Source organism: Aspergillus lentulus (assembly GCF_001445615.1).
Source record: "Aspergillus lentulus DNA, contig: Alt04, strain: IFM 54703, whole genome shotgun sequence".
Lineage (NCBI taxonomy): Eukaryota > Fungi > Ascomycota > Eurotiomycetes > Eurotiales > Aspergillaceae > Aspergillus > Aspergillus lentulus.
In genome coordinates this window covers 3421287-3434945 of record NW_028322122.1, presented here as the reverse complement: position 1 = coordinate 3434945, position 13659 = coordinate 3421287, and the positions used below count along the sequence as shown (strand labels likewise).

At 32.8% G+C, this 13659-nt stretch overlaps 1 non-coding gene across 1 annotated transcript; it reads left to right on the top strand.

Moving 5' to 3' along the window:
• The first annotated feature begins 9196 nt into the window (after positions 1 to 9196).
• On the top strand, positions 9197 to 9312 carry ALT_r021. The gene has a single exon (XR_004500615.2). It is a non-coding gene; the product is annotated as an 8S ribosomal RNA (ribosomal RNA).
• The last annotated feature ends 4347 nt before the right edge of the window (positions 9313 to 13659 follow it).

Below are 13659 nucleotides of genomic sequence, written 5' to 3'. Positions count from 1 at the left end.
CATGTATGTAACACTCAGAATAGAATATATGACGAACCAAGGAAACTAGTAAACCAATTTAACACAGCAATAAAGCGCATGTTCCAGATGAGTAGCGTCATTCAGCTGCCCTTCTCGTTGCTCTCAGTGCTAGGTGTTATATTTCAAGGCTGAAGTCCCTCACAAGCTGGACCTGCATTTAGAATGAGGGCAGAGCATAGGGCTATAGTATGCAGCTATGCTACAGACCTATTATAGACCATATCCAAGATCTCTAAATAGGCATAACAGCCTTCATCAAGAGGGTGAAGATAGTATATCACAGAATAGGTACTGTAGCAGCACTAAGGTAAGGGAGACAGAAGCTGCCGCAGGGTAATATAACATAAGCTAAATATTCTAACAGTTTAAGCATTGCATTTTGCAGAGTGTGTACCAACAGAAGTAGAGTTGCATAACTGAACCACTAAAATCGAATCCGATTATCCGACCCTCACCGAACTCGCAGCAGTGAGGGTTAGGTTTCTAGCCTAGGGAATCACACCGGTTTTGGTTTCCCTAGGGTGAAACTGATTTGAGTTTAGTTAAAACTGTTTGTTATGGCTTTTGAGCATTTATTAGATTTAATTAACCAAACCTTACTATTTTATTTAGTAATCATTAATTCTATGACTTCTCTAGAATTATTAATATCACTAGATAGCCTATTACCTAGTCTATGTAGATCTGAAATATTAATTGAAAATATCCTGTGGTTGGTGAGATATAAGGGAATAGTTATCTTTGTCATAGGTTGGTATGGAAGTGGTGATAGTTTTATGTATATTTAAAAATCAACCTTCTAACAATCACTATAGTCTAAGGATGATTTTAACCACCACTTATTTAACCCTATAGACATTTGAATTGATATTTTACATATAGATTAAAATTACTATAATTACTATATATTTTATATAGGCATGATTGATATGCCCCTGAGGTAGGAGAAATTAAAATTGAAAACCCATTAAAATTAACCCTTTTAGGTTATATAAATCAAAAACTGAACCAAGTGAATCTTACTATAGTTAGTTAGTAGGGGTCTCACTAGCCCTATCTAGGCCTAGTGGTAGACTTCTATAGTTAAACTCAAATCATATTAGAACAAATCAGGTTTGGTTCTGATTTCTAAGATTTGTGTTACGGCACTGACACAGCCGCACTAGCACAAAGCGGATGTGACAGGCAGAAACCCAAGGATTAATGATTACTAGTTAATCCCAGAGTGATCAGGGCATAATCCAGAGGAATGCTTAATCTAGACAGGTTCCTGCAGAAAAAATAGTTTAGTAGTTACTTACTAAAGTATTATGCTTACAGAAGCAAATATATAATATGGTATATAAATAGTATACTAAGACTATAATATTAGGGTATGTAATATACCACTTCTATATTAAAAATATACCATTAGATATACTAACTGAGGAACTCTGGATATATAAGGACACTTATTTATATTATATCTAGCACTCTTAGTTTAGTTCCTTATATTTAATATAAATCATTTACTTAAGTATAAGATTACTAGTCTAATTTATTAGTTACTCTCTACTATTAGGTATACATACTTAATAGGCCTTACTTCTATCTCTACTATTATTATTCTTATATTATCTTTGGATTATCCTTAATCCTATCTAGATTATTATATCACTACATTATCAAGGCTACCTAGTTAGTAGGCCTTAGGCAGGTATCAGATATAGTCTAGGGACTATATCACCCTATTCCTAAAGTAGTTAACTAGTAGAGAATAGCAGAGACAGATCCCAGGGTATAATAAATTAAATACTATATAGAATAAATTACTTTAGGAAGTTTAATTAACTCTTAATATTAAATATTATAGCAGGGAATGCACTATAAACCCCTACTAGCTTAAATATTAGTTAGGTGCCTACTGCACAACAGTAATAGCTATAGTCTATAATAGAAGAACTAAGGGGCATGGTTAAGTAGCTCTAAAAGTATATCTAATAACTAGAAGGTTAACTAGTAGCTAAGTCTATTAAAGTTAGACCACCTAAACTATTTAATAGAAATAGGTCTAAGCTATAAGCATTCCTTATACAGCTAGATATATATATCTATATAAACAGGGAAAGACTCACCACTAAGGTAGAAAGGGTCTTACCTATAGCAACCTATCTAACTAGATTAGTATTTAATTAGTTTAAACTATTTATTAGGGATTACTAAGAATATAAAGAGGATAATTAAGCCCCTAAGACTAATAAAATATTTACCAGCTACAATACCTTTAAGAAGTAATTAGAGGATACTTTTAGTAATATTAATAAAGAAAGGAATACTAAGCAATAGTTATAGTAACTTAAGTAAATAGGATCTATAGGGGAATATATATTAAAATTCTAATAGATTATATCCTACCTGAGCTGGGATGAGGACATAAATATTATATAATTTAAAGAAGGCTTAAAGCCAGAAATCTAAGAGAAGTTAATCTAGATAGAGCAACTAGATAAACTTAATAAAATAATTATATAGATAGTTAAGATTAATAATAAACTACAAGACTTCTATATACACAGATAAGAGTAAAGTAACTAGAATAGTTTTAGTAATAGGCATACTATGAACTATTAACTAAATAATAGGAGGCTAGCTCAGCTATAGAGCTAAGGATATATAGATTCTTATAGGCTATAACTAATAGAGTTAGATATAACTTAATAAATAGCACTCTCTAATAAGGAGAGAGAATAGTAAAGAAAAAAAAAGTTATACTTCCAGTACAGGAAGCTAGGATATATATTAAATACCTATAAGTAGCAACCCTAGAAGGGTAAGCAGAATAGTAAGAAGCAGCTATAAGTAATAAAAGAACTTAATATTATAACTAGTAGAGAAGGTTATAACACCACAGGAACCATTAAAATTAATAAATAACTTAAAAAACTATACTAGGAATGTATAAGTTTAAGTAATAAAGAAATTAAAGTTAAGCTTAAAAAGGAAGCCTCCACCAACTATAAGAGTATAAATAATAATTAGTCTACTAAAGACTTAAATATCCTTATAGCCACTAATTAGAAATCACTAAATAGTAATGTAGATAGTCTTATTAACTAGGAAAATATAATACTAGGAGGATTTATTCACTAATAAATAATACTTACTAGTAAAATATATTAGACTATTAGTTCTAATAAAAAGAAAACTAACCAGGAAGAGCTAGATTAAGAGAATTTTCCTACAATAGATTAGGCTACTATTAACTAACCTATTAATCTACTTAATAAAGAGTATAGAACTTAGTAGATAGGCCTTAATCCTAATAAGGAGCAGCCCTATAAGATTCCTAAGATACCCTATAAATAATCCCTATAAAATAATAATAAAGCAGACTAATATGCTATATAGCTATAATAGCTAGATAGGAAATAATTAGCAGAACTAAAAGCATACTAACTAAATAAAAGAATCCTTAAAAGGGTTAAGTAAGGAGTAAAAGGATGTATATATTAAAACTTAGGATATTAGACTTAGGTTAAATCTTAGGAATAATATATAACCCACTGCAATTAATATATAGTATATTATTAAAAATACAGGAAATAGAATTAAGAGTACTATATAGAACTTTAAGAAGTTTTATAAAAGAAACTACCAGGACTAGTCTATAGATTATATAATTATAACTAGTATCTATATTAATACTTTTAAGCACACCCTAGATATAAGAGTATATCCTAGATTATATACTATAGTAATAATTATAGTATCCACTATAATAATAAGTACATAGCAGAATTTTAGCTAGAAATACTAGAAATTATAAAACAGAATAATACTTATCCATGCTAGAAGCTTAAATACTCTTATAAAGGATATAGAAGATATCTAGAATATAATCTAATATACTAGATAGCATGCTTTAAAGAGTAATACATCATATATTATAATAGGAAGCTAGAGGGAGGATATTTCCCTATACTACTATAAAATACTAGGATACTATGATAGGAAATCTAATACCTTATAGTAATAAAGATATAATATACCAAGTATCTAGGGTTAGATACACACATCCTTAATCAGCTAGCTAGAGTAATAGTTAATTTAGGGGTAACTAGAAATTATATACACCCAGAATTTATAAAGAAACTAGGACTACTAGGAAAAATAAAAGTAGTACCTAAACCTATTACAGGTCTAAATAGAGAGAATTTAGGAACTCTTATAATTATAACTAAGTTAGGACCAGTTCTAATAGTTATATTAGGATATATTAAATATCTAAACTTTAATATTATACTAACAGGATAGTATAATATAGTGTTAGGGATTCTATAGCTTAGGAACCATAACCTAGTAATTAACTAGAATATAAATTAAATCTAGTTTAAATATAAATACCTATAATAGGACTAGAGTTAAGGGGAAACTAGGGCCTTATAGTATATTAATATAAAAAGGAAGAATAATAATACTAAGTAGTTAAAGGGTAAACTAAAGAAAGTAATAACTAGCTAGAAGGTAATAATAGTATTAGCAGTAATAAAACTATTATAGAGAATTATAATAATAGAGCTACTAGGATAGGCACCAGAGTAAGATAATAATTATACTAATATCATAACACCAGAAAGTAACAAAGAGGATATTTAGGAATTAGAATCTAGAATAGATAATCTAAGGAAAAGTAATTCTAGGAATAATATTCCTAGGAATACTTTTATTCCAGAACCCTACTTATTCTAGGTAATAACTAATTAGGACTAGGGTAATCCTGGCAAGATTAGTCCCAGGAATACTAATCCCAGGAATAATTAATTAGGGAATAGTTTAGGGACAGAACTAGTTTTACCCTAGGAATATTTAAAATTTAGGATATTATTTAAGCAACCTAAATAGTATATCTTACTAGAATACAGTAAATATAATTATTAAATCCCTCTATAAGAAGGAAAATCACTAGTATATAAGAAACTTTACTAAACCTTAGAAAAAGAAACACCGATCCTTAAGGAGTATATTAACAAGGAACTATAACTTAGGAAGATATAACTATTAACCTTATCAGCAGGGCATAGTATGCTATTTATACTAAAGAAGGATGGAAGTCTATAGCTTTATATAGACTATAGACTACTAAATATAATTATAATTAAAGACTAATATCCACTTCCACTAATCTATAAAATCTAAGATTAAATTTAAGAAGTAAAATAGTTTATAAAGCTAGATATTACTGATATATATAATCACATTCAAATCACAGAAGGTAATGAGTAGAAGATAGTATTTAGAATAAAATTTAGGCACTTTAAATATTTAGTTATGCTATTTAGGCTTACTAATATACCTATATTATTTTAGAGATTTATTAATAAAGTGCTATAGGAATACTTATACTCCTTTATAATAGTCTATCTAGATGACATCCTTATCTTCTCAAAGAAAGAGGAAGAATATATAGAATATATTAGTTAAGTACTAGAGAAGCTCTAGGAAGCAAAAATTAAACTAAAGCTAAAGAAGTATAAATTCTATATCTAAGAGACCAAGTTCTTAGGACACTAGATATCCATAGAAGGGATCTATATAGATTAGAATAAGATTAAAGTAATTATAGAATAGCTATAACCAGAAAACATTAAATATATCTAATAATTTATTAGACTTGTTAATTATTATTAATAGTTTATTAGAGGATATACAGAAATCATGCATGCACTCTTTAAATTATTAAAAAAATTAAAAGAATTTAAATAGGATAAAGATTGTGACAAAGCTTTTATTAAAGTTAAGAAATAAATTATTAGTGCACTAATTCTCATGTAAAGTAACCTAGAAAAAGAAAAAACCCTTAAAACTAATACATCAGATTATATAATTAGAATGAGATTAACACAACTAGGAGATGATAGAAAGCTATAACTAATTATATTTTACTTATAAAAGTTAATCTAAGTAGAACTTAACTATAACATCCATAATAAAGAACTACTAGCTATAGTAATAGTATTTAAAATCTAGAGAGTCTACCTAGAAGGGGTGAAGCATACTATTATTATAAAAATAGATTATAAGAACCTCATATTCTTCACAACTATAAAAGAACTAATAAGAAGATAGGCTAGATGGGCTAAGACCCTCTTATAGTTTAACTTTAAAATTATCCACTATAAGGGAATAGAGAATAGATAAGCTAATATACTTAGCTAATAGCTAGATTATAAACTCTAAGGGAAAATCATTAAACTAGTAATCTTAAAACAATAAAAAGACAGGTTATTAATATATAACCACCACACTCTTACAGCAACTATTAAGCTGTAAGAAGACCTACTTATTTAGAAGATTATTAGAGTAATAAAAAAAGATAAAATTATTTAGGAAATGCTTAAGAATTTAGCAGAAAATAAGTATATAACCATCAATAAGCAAGGGTTAGTATATCTATAAGGACTTATCTATATACCTAAGTATATAAGAAGTAAGGTCATTACTAGACACCATAATAACCCTATACATGGTTATATAGGAACTAAAAAGACAGCTAAAGCTATTTCAAGAAATTACTACTTTCTAAATATAAGAAGGAAGGTATAAGGATATATTTACTAATATAAGACTTATATCTAAGATAAGCCTACTAGGCACTAGCTATATAGTAAAATATAATCACCAGAGATACTAAAAAAACTATAGGAATGGATTACTATTAACTTTATTAGACTACTACTAGAGTTAAAAGAGTATAATTACCTAATAATAGTCACTAATAGGCTTATAAAATTTATTTATTTAATTCTAATAATAATAATAATAACAGCATTATAGTTAGCAAGCCTACTTATAAGATATATAATTATTAATCACAGAATACTGCAGTACATTATATTAGATAGAGATAAACTATTTATATTAAAATTTTAGTAATTATTAATAGACTTAATAGGAATTAAGCAAAGACTTATAACTATATATCATCCATAAGCTAACAGACAGACGGAATAAACTAACTAGATAGTTAAATAATATCTCTAATACTATATAAATTACTAATAAAATAATTAGGTAGTTTACCTACTAATAGTATAGTTTATATATAATAACACTATTTACTTAATAACAGGGGAAATACCTTTCTTTACTAATTATAGATATAACCCTATATTAATTAGAGAACCATGGAATAAAGTACCTACAGTAAAAGAAGCTATAGATTTAATAGATACTATTAATTATTTAAGGACTTAACTTTTAAGGGATATTAAATTTATAAATCTTAAGATAGTAATTTATTATAATAAGAAGCACGGGAGTACTCTAGACCTAAAAAAAGAGGAGAAAGTTTACCTACTCTATTAAAATATTAAAATAAAATAACTAAGCTAGAAACTAGACCATTAAAAAATTAGACTATTTATTATTAATAAAAAATTAGGACTAGTCAACTATAAACTATAACTACTAAAAAGTATATTAAAAATTTATCTAGTATTTTATATCTTATTATTAGAACCAGCACTAAAAAGTGCAAAAATCACTAAAAATATAGAAATTAATAATAACACTAAATAAGAATATAAAGTTAAGGAAATCCTGAATTATAAGCAGGTTAGCAGAAAACTATACTACCTTATAAAGTAGAAAGGTTATAATACCTTAGAAAATATATAGGAACCTATTAAGAACCTAATAGGTTGCTACTAACTTATTTAATAGTACTATTTAAAGGGAAATTAAAGTTCTCCTAGAAGGAGGGGGGCATCTAATTAATCTCTATTATTATCTAATTAAAATTAGGATTCTTAGAAGTTGTAGCTAGCTATTTAATCTTAGCTGTAGGATCAGGCTGCTTAGAAGACTTCTTTTTATCTAGGATCTGTAATAATTTAGTATTATATTCTAATATTTTAAAACTATATTCCTTAAGAAACTATTATTATTTTTAAAGATAAGAATGATAAGCTAAGGCAGTAATAATCTTTAACTAGACCTTAGCTAGATAAGCCTGGAGTTACTCTAACTCAGGATATAATAACTTAAGTTTATTATCTGCCTTAATAATATTATTAGTAATCTTATCTTCTACTTATTTTAAAATATCCCACTCCTTTACAGTATAAAACTCCCTCTTATATAACCAACCCTAATGGGTATAAGTTGCATATTTTATATAATAATAAGATTAGTCTATTATATACTCTTAACTAGTGAGCAGATAATACTCGCATAAAAAAGATAAAATAAAACTATTATAATAAATATATTCTTCTTATTCAGCATAGACAGCAGGATAGTTATAAAGGGGTTATTAAGGAATATCTAATAATATATCAGTATAATATTTAGGTATAATAGGTAAATATAAGAAAGGAAAGAAACACAGGATATACCTACCTAGGAAGTACTGTCCTTTTAAATCAAGTTTTAAGGATAAAATACTAGGAGAGAGGGAGGTAATATTATAGCACTAATATAGCTATACTAGCATAAAGCAGATATAACAGGCAGAAACCTAAGGATTAATAATCACTAGTTAATCCCAGAGTAATTAGGGCATAATCTAGAGGAATACTTAATCCAGATAGGTTCCTATAGAAAAAATAGTTCAGTAGTTACTTACTAAAGTATTATGCTTACAGAAGCAAATATATAATATAATATATAAATAGTATACTAAGACTATAATATTAGGGTATGTAATATACCACTTCTATATTAAAAATATACTATTAGATATACCAACTAAGGAACTCTGGATATATAAGGACACTTATTTATATTATATCTAGCACTCTTAGTTTAGTTCCTTATATTTAATACAAATTATTTACTTAAGTATAAGATTACTAGTCTAATTTATTAGTTACTCTCTACTATTAGATATATGTACTTAATAGGCCTTGCTTCTATCTCTACTGTTATTATTCTTATATTATCTTTGGATTATCCTTGATCCTATCTAGATTATTATATTGCTGTATCATTAAGGCTACCTAGTCAGTAGGCCTCAGGCAGGTATTGGATATAGTCCAGGGACTATATCACCCTATTCCTAAAGTAGTTGACTAGCAGAGAACAGCAGAGACAGATCCCAGGGTGTGACAATTTGGACTTGAAATCACTTTATATATGCAAACAATCCTTGCTTTTTACACTATATTTTCCAAATACTACATCCTTTCTAGTACATACAACCATAGGGTGTGGAAAACAGGGCTTCCCGTCCGCTCAGCCGTACTTAAGCCACACGCCGGCTAGTTAGTAGTTAGGTGGGTGACCACCAGTGAATCCCGGCTGTTGTATATCAGATCACCTATTTTTTTTTGATTTATTGGTTAGTGCCCTTGCTGCTTTCTCTTCACCCTCTTTAGCCTTGTTTACCTGAAGCTCAGCTGAACCACCTAAACCTCAATACTGCTCACCCAGTGACCCCACTCAACCCCTATTCTGCTGATGTGTCCTGTCCAGCACTCTAGATTTATCACGTAAGCATGATGGAGTTTCACACGTAATATCATGACATACTCTATCATGACCCTCCTTAACCATGATAATGCATTGATCAATCTGGCCCAGGCTCCATTAGTAATCCCTGAGACAGTAGGCCAACTGCTTCTGGTAAATATATATCTTAAAATTTCATTCTTTTTATAAGTACTGGACGCTGCTTTAGTCTATACTTAAGCCTATTATATTTAGAAATATATTATCTTCCCCTCCCTCCTGAAATTATTATCTATCTTTTTGAACTCCTACTAGGTGATTTAGATTAACCTAGTATGTTGCTACAAGTAGCTCTATTAGACTTATAAACTGTCTAACACCTGACTAAAAATCTTCAGGTTAATCTATATGCATCTAAATCATCATAAGCCCTTTAGCTCTATTAGTAAATAAGGAGAATATAGATAATCATATACCTGATCTCACACCATGTTGCCTAGCTGGACTAAATAAATAATTCCCCTTATGATGAATTAATAGTTCTAAGGCGACTCTCCTACTATAAAGCAGGCCAGTTGCGTAGTGGGCACCCGGATTCAATGATTTCAATCTGACTGAGATCAACAAGAAGTATCTGTTTTTACACACTGGGGATATCAACAGTGGAAGACTTAATCTTATGGATGGGGGTGCGTTTAATGCCCTTGGCATGGTTGATTAGCTACGCAAAACAGCCTGTGAAAACGGTGTCTTCATTGGTCAATTCAAAAACAATCACTATTTTGCTACCTTCCGCGGTCTAATCAACTCAAGGGATATTATAGAGCGTATTAGCAGTCTGCCCTTGGTTCTTGTATATTCAGAGATGGAGCACACTCAGTCACCAATGGCCAATCTTTGGGATTACGTCCGTTCTTTCGACGCTAAAACTGGGAAGCGGAAGCAGGGAAATATGGAGGACTCACAGTCAGCTACAAATACCAAAAGACACATCGACAATAACGGAGCTAGCGATGAAGAATCTGAATATTAAACTAAGGCTTACCAACAAGAGAAACAGATCAGCTCAGATGCATTGCTAGCTATATCAGAAGGGAGTGAAACGACCTAGATATCTATAAAGAACTATAAGACGTCTCTTCATGATAACTTCTTTTCTTTGCTGATTCAATCATCAGCAGCCATCTATCATTGTTCGATGAGTCGAGAGTACAAGTAGTGTAGGGAGAAGAGATTACTTAGCAAAACAATGCTTGATGCACCCCAGAAAGAATATGAGACAGTTTCCATGACAAAATGATTACTGGCTGTTGGGATCTATATGACCGTGAGGAATGAACTAACTGCTTAGTGTGCCTCCTGAACTACATGCAAGATATAATCGAAGGATTACATACCAGCGTGCAAAGCACGAGAATCCAAAGGTTATAAAACAGTGGTTTAAAGCCGTACATGAAGCCATTCAGGAACATGGCATTCATGAAGATGATATCTGGAACTTTGATGAAACTGGCTTTGCAATGGAACTCTGTACAACATCTAAGGTCATTACTGCAGTAGAGCGCAGTGGGAGACCTCGTACAGTCATCCAGGGCAATTGGGAATGGGTTACTATCATTGAATGTGTTAGCTCTAAAGGGCTACCTATACCACCAGTGGTCATCCTGAAGGCAAAACAACACCAGGCTGCTTGGTATCAAGAACCTAAGCTTCCTCAAGACTGGTTAATTGCAACTAGTCAAAATGGCTGGACGACAGATGAGATAGGTCTCCGCTGGTTAAAAGATGGGTTTGAGCCGTATTCTAGGCGATATTCAAGTGGTGCAAAGTGGTTGCTTATTCTTGATAGCCATTCTAGTCATTTAACTCCAGAATTTGATACTTTCTGTGACGAGAATGCAATTATCTGTCTCTGCGTGCCACCTCATACTTCTCATCTTCTACAACCACTGGATGTTGGTGTTTTTGGCCCACTTAAGCGCGCATATGGGAAACTCGTTAAAGGGATGATGATGGCTGGGAACAATCACATTGATAAAGAGGATTTTCTACATCTATATCCTCCTGCGCGTGAGATGATCTTTAATCAAGAGAATATATGCAGTGCTTTGCAGGATCTGGTCTTAAGCCACTGAATCAAGACAGGGTTCTTGAAAAGATTACTTTTCAGCTTCGTACGCCAACACCACCACTTCTTGAAGGTTCAGTATCATCTGCTTTTCAAACACCTCAGAATCCTCGCCAGCTTGTCAGCATCAGACCAGCTATGAGCATTGATTAGTAAAAGCAGGATTTTGAAGTTATTTAAGAAAAACCTGGCGATACAATCAGTTGGCGTGATACTGGGAAGTTGGACTGCCTTTCCGAGCTAGTCCGCCCAAAAAAAGTCCAAAAGGTACGAAATACTTTATGCTCATCAACCTCCGAACGGACCATGGCTAGTCAGCATCGCTAAGCAAATGCAAATAATGCAAGGGAGAATGCACTGCTACTTAAGCAGCTAGGAAATACAGAAGATTGTGCAGATATAAGGGAATTGTGATGGCCCTGCGCTCGGCACAGCATTTGACTCCGGTATAACCTTCCACGATAGGTAGTCTGTACATAGTTTGCTGGGCTAGGAAGCAAGGACACAGGGGAAGGGCTCAGGGCTAGGGCTGATGGGGCTACCCTTCAGCCCTGCAGGGGAGAATTAGAGCAGCTAAATAATATTGCATATAGGCCCTGTTGTACAAATTGTTGGTATCACCAGCTAGGTACTGTGTACACAGTTAAGTAGATAGGGTGTATACTCGTAAAGCAAAAGTCAATTAATTCATGTAGATAGATGTTAGATAGATGTCCTTCTCTTCGTATCAGCGTCGGTTCAGGATGCCCCTGAATCCCAGACGCTGATAAGCGTGAGATTATGTCATCAGTTGCTAGTCCTAATACATAAGTAGCGCATACTCAGGCCACAGGCAATGCCAATGATTGGCATGGCCATAGTGGCAACAGTGAATATGTTCCGACAGTAAGGATTGAAGGTGGTAAGGATTGGAGGTGGTAAGTGGTACGGATTTGAGGTGATAAGGATTAGAGATGGTAAGGATTGGTGGCAGGAAGAATTGCTGGCTATGTTTAAGGATAGTAGCTATTGCGTCCCGGGCATCTGTGACGGTGGAAGGACTCCAAGGAACTAGTGATTTTGTTGTGTGGTCGAGAATCAAGGCTCTTGTGAGATTCATCAGATGATTTCTTACGTGCTGTGTTGATTGTTCCAACTCAGGGGCCATGAATCCCCTAAAAAGCAAGACCTGAATCAACTAAGAGAGAAGATAGTTAGCGTAGTCAATGACTCTTCCAATTCAAGAATAAGTGAATCTGGCCAGCAGGATTCGCCCCCTGAAAAAACCTTGTCCGCAACCTCTTGGCACAACTGACCTGTCAGCTTGTTGACTCCATACTAGTCAATATTTTCGCAGCTATTTCCAGGTATTTTCACACGGTTGACCAGGCTCTAGTTTCGATACAGGATAGCGTGCCCGCATGGGAAAAATTCCCACTCACAACCAGTCGATGAAATTCAAGACCGCTGAACAATCGGACATCGGACGTCCTAAGTCTATCATTAAACCTATGGGGAGATTACATCCTGTGCAATCGCAAAGGGGCCCAGGGCCTGGGGCTTAGGGTCCTAAAGGTGTTACCAACTCCCTAGCACCTTCCTTCTCATCGCCTTGAGCAAGAAACTCAAGTGCTCCGCAAACTCCCTCAATACCACCCAGTGGCCAACCCGGTGTAGCAGGTCCACCAGCCCATAGAGGGTGCTCAGATCCTACTCTGGTCTCGAATGGACCAATCACCGACGCCTAATGTGGATCCCCGTTGAAGATCAACAGGGATGGCAGGTGAGCTCTGCAGAGTACAAATTAAACTTATTGACGATGGTTCGGTGATTGCTGCTTGAAACGGGCTAGACACAAGCTGTCGGCGGGTGGACCCTATCCACAAGTCCATGAGCAAGAGTCTCCCCACAGCCGCGGCATAACAACTTCAACGGATTTCAACGGCGTTTAGCGAGAGTGGAAAATTGAGGGAGTGCCAGAATGGATTATCAGGACTATGGTATTTCAGGGGTGAAACAAATTCCACCATGATATATAAGCTTGGATGGAATCCCGGCACGTTAGATTTACCACTCACTCATAGCCATTCCTTATCTTGAAG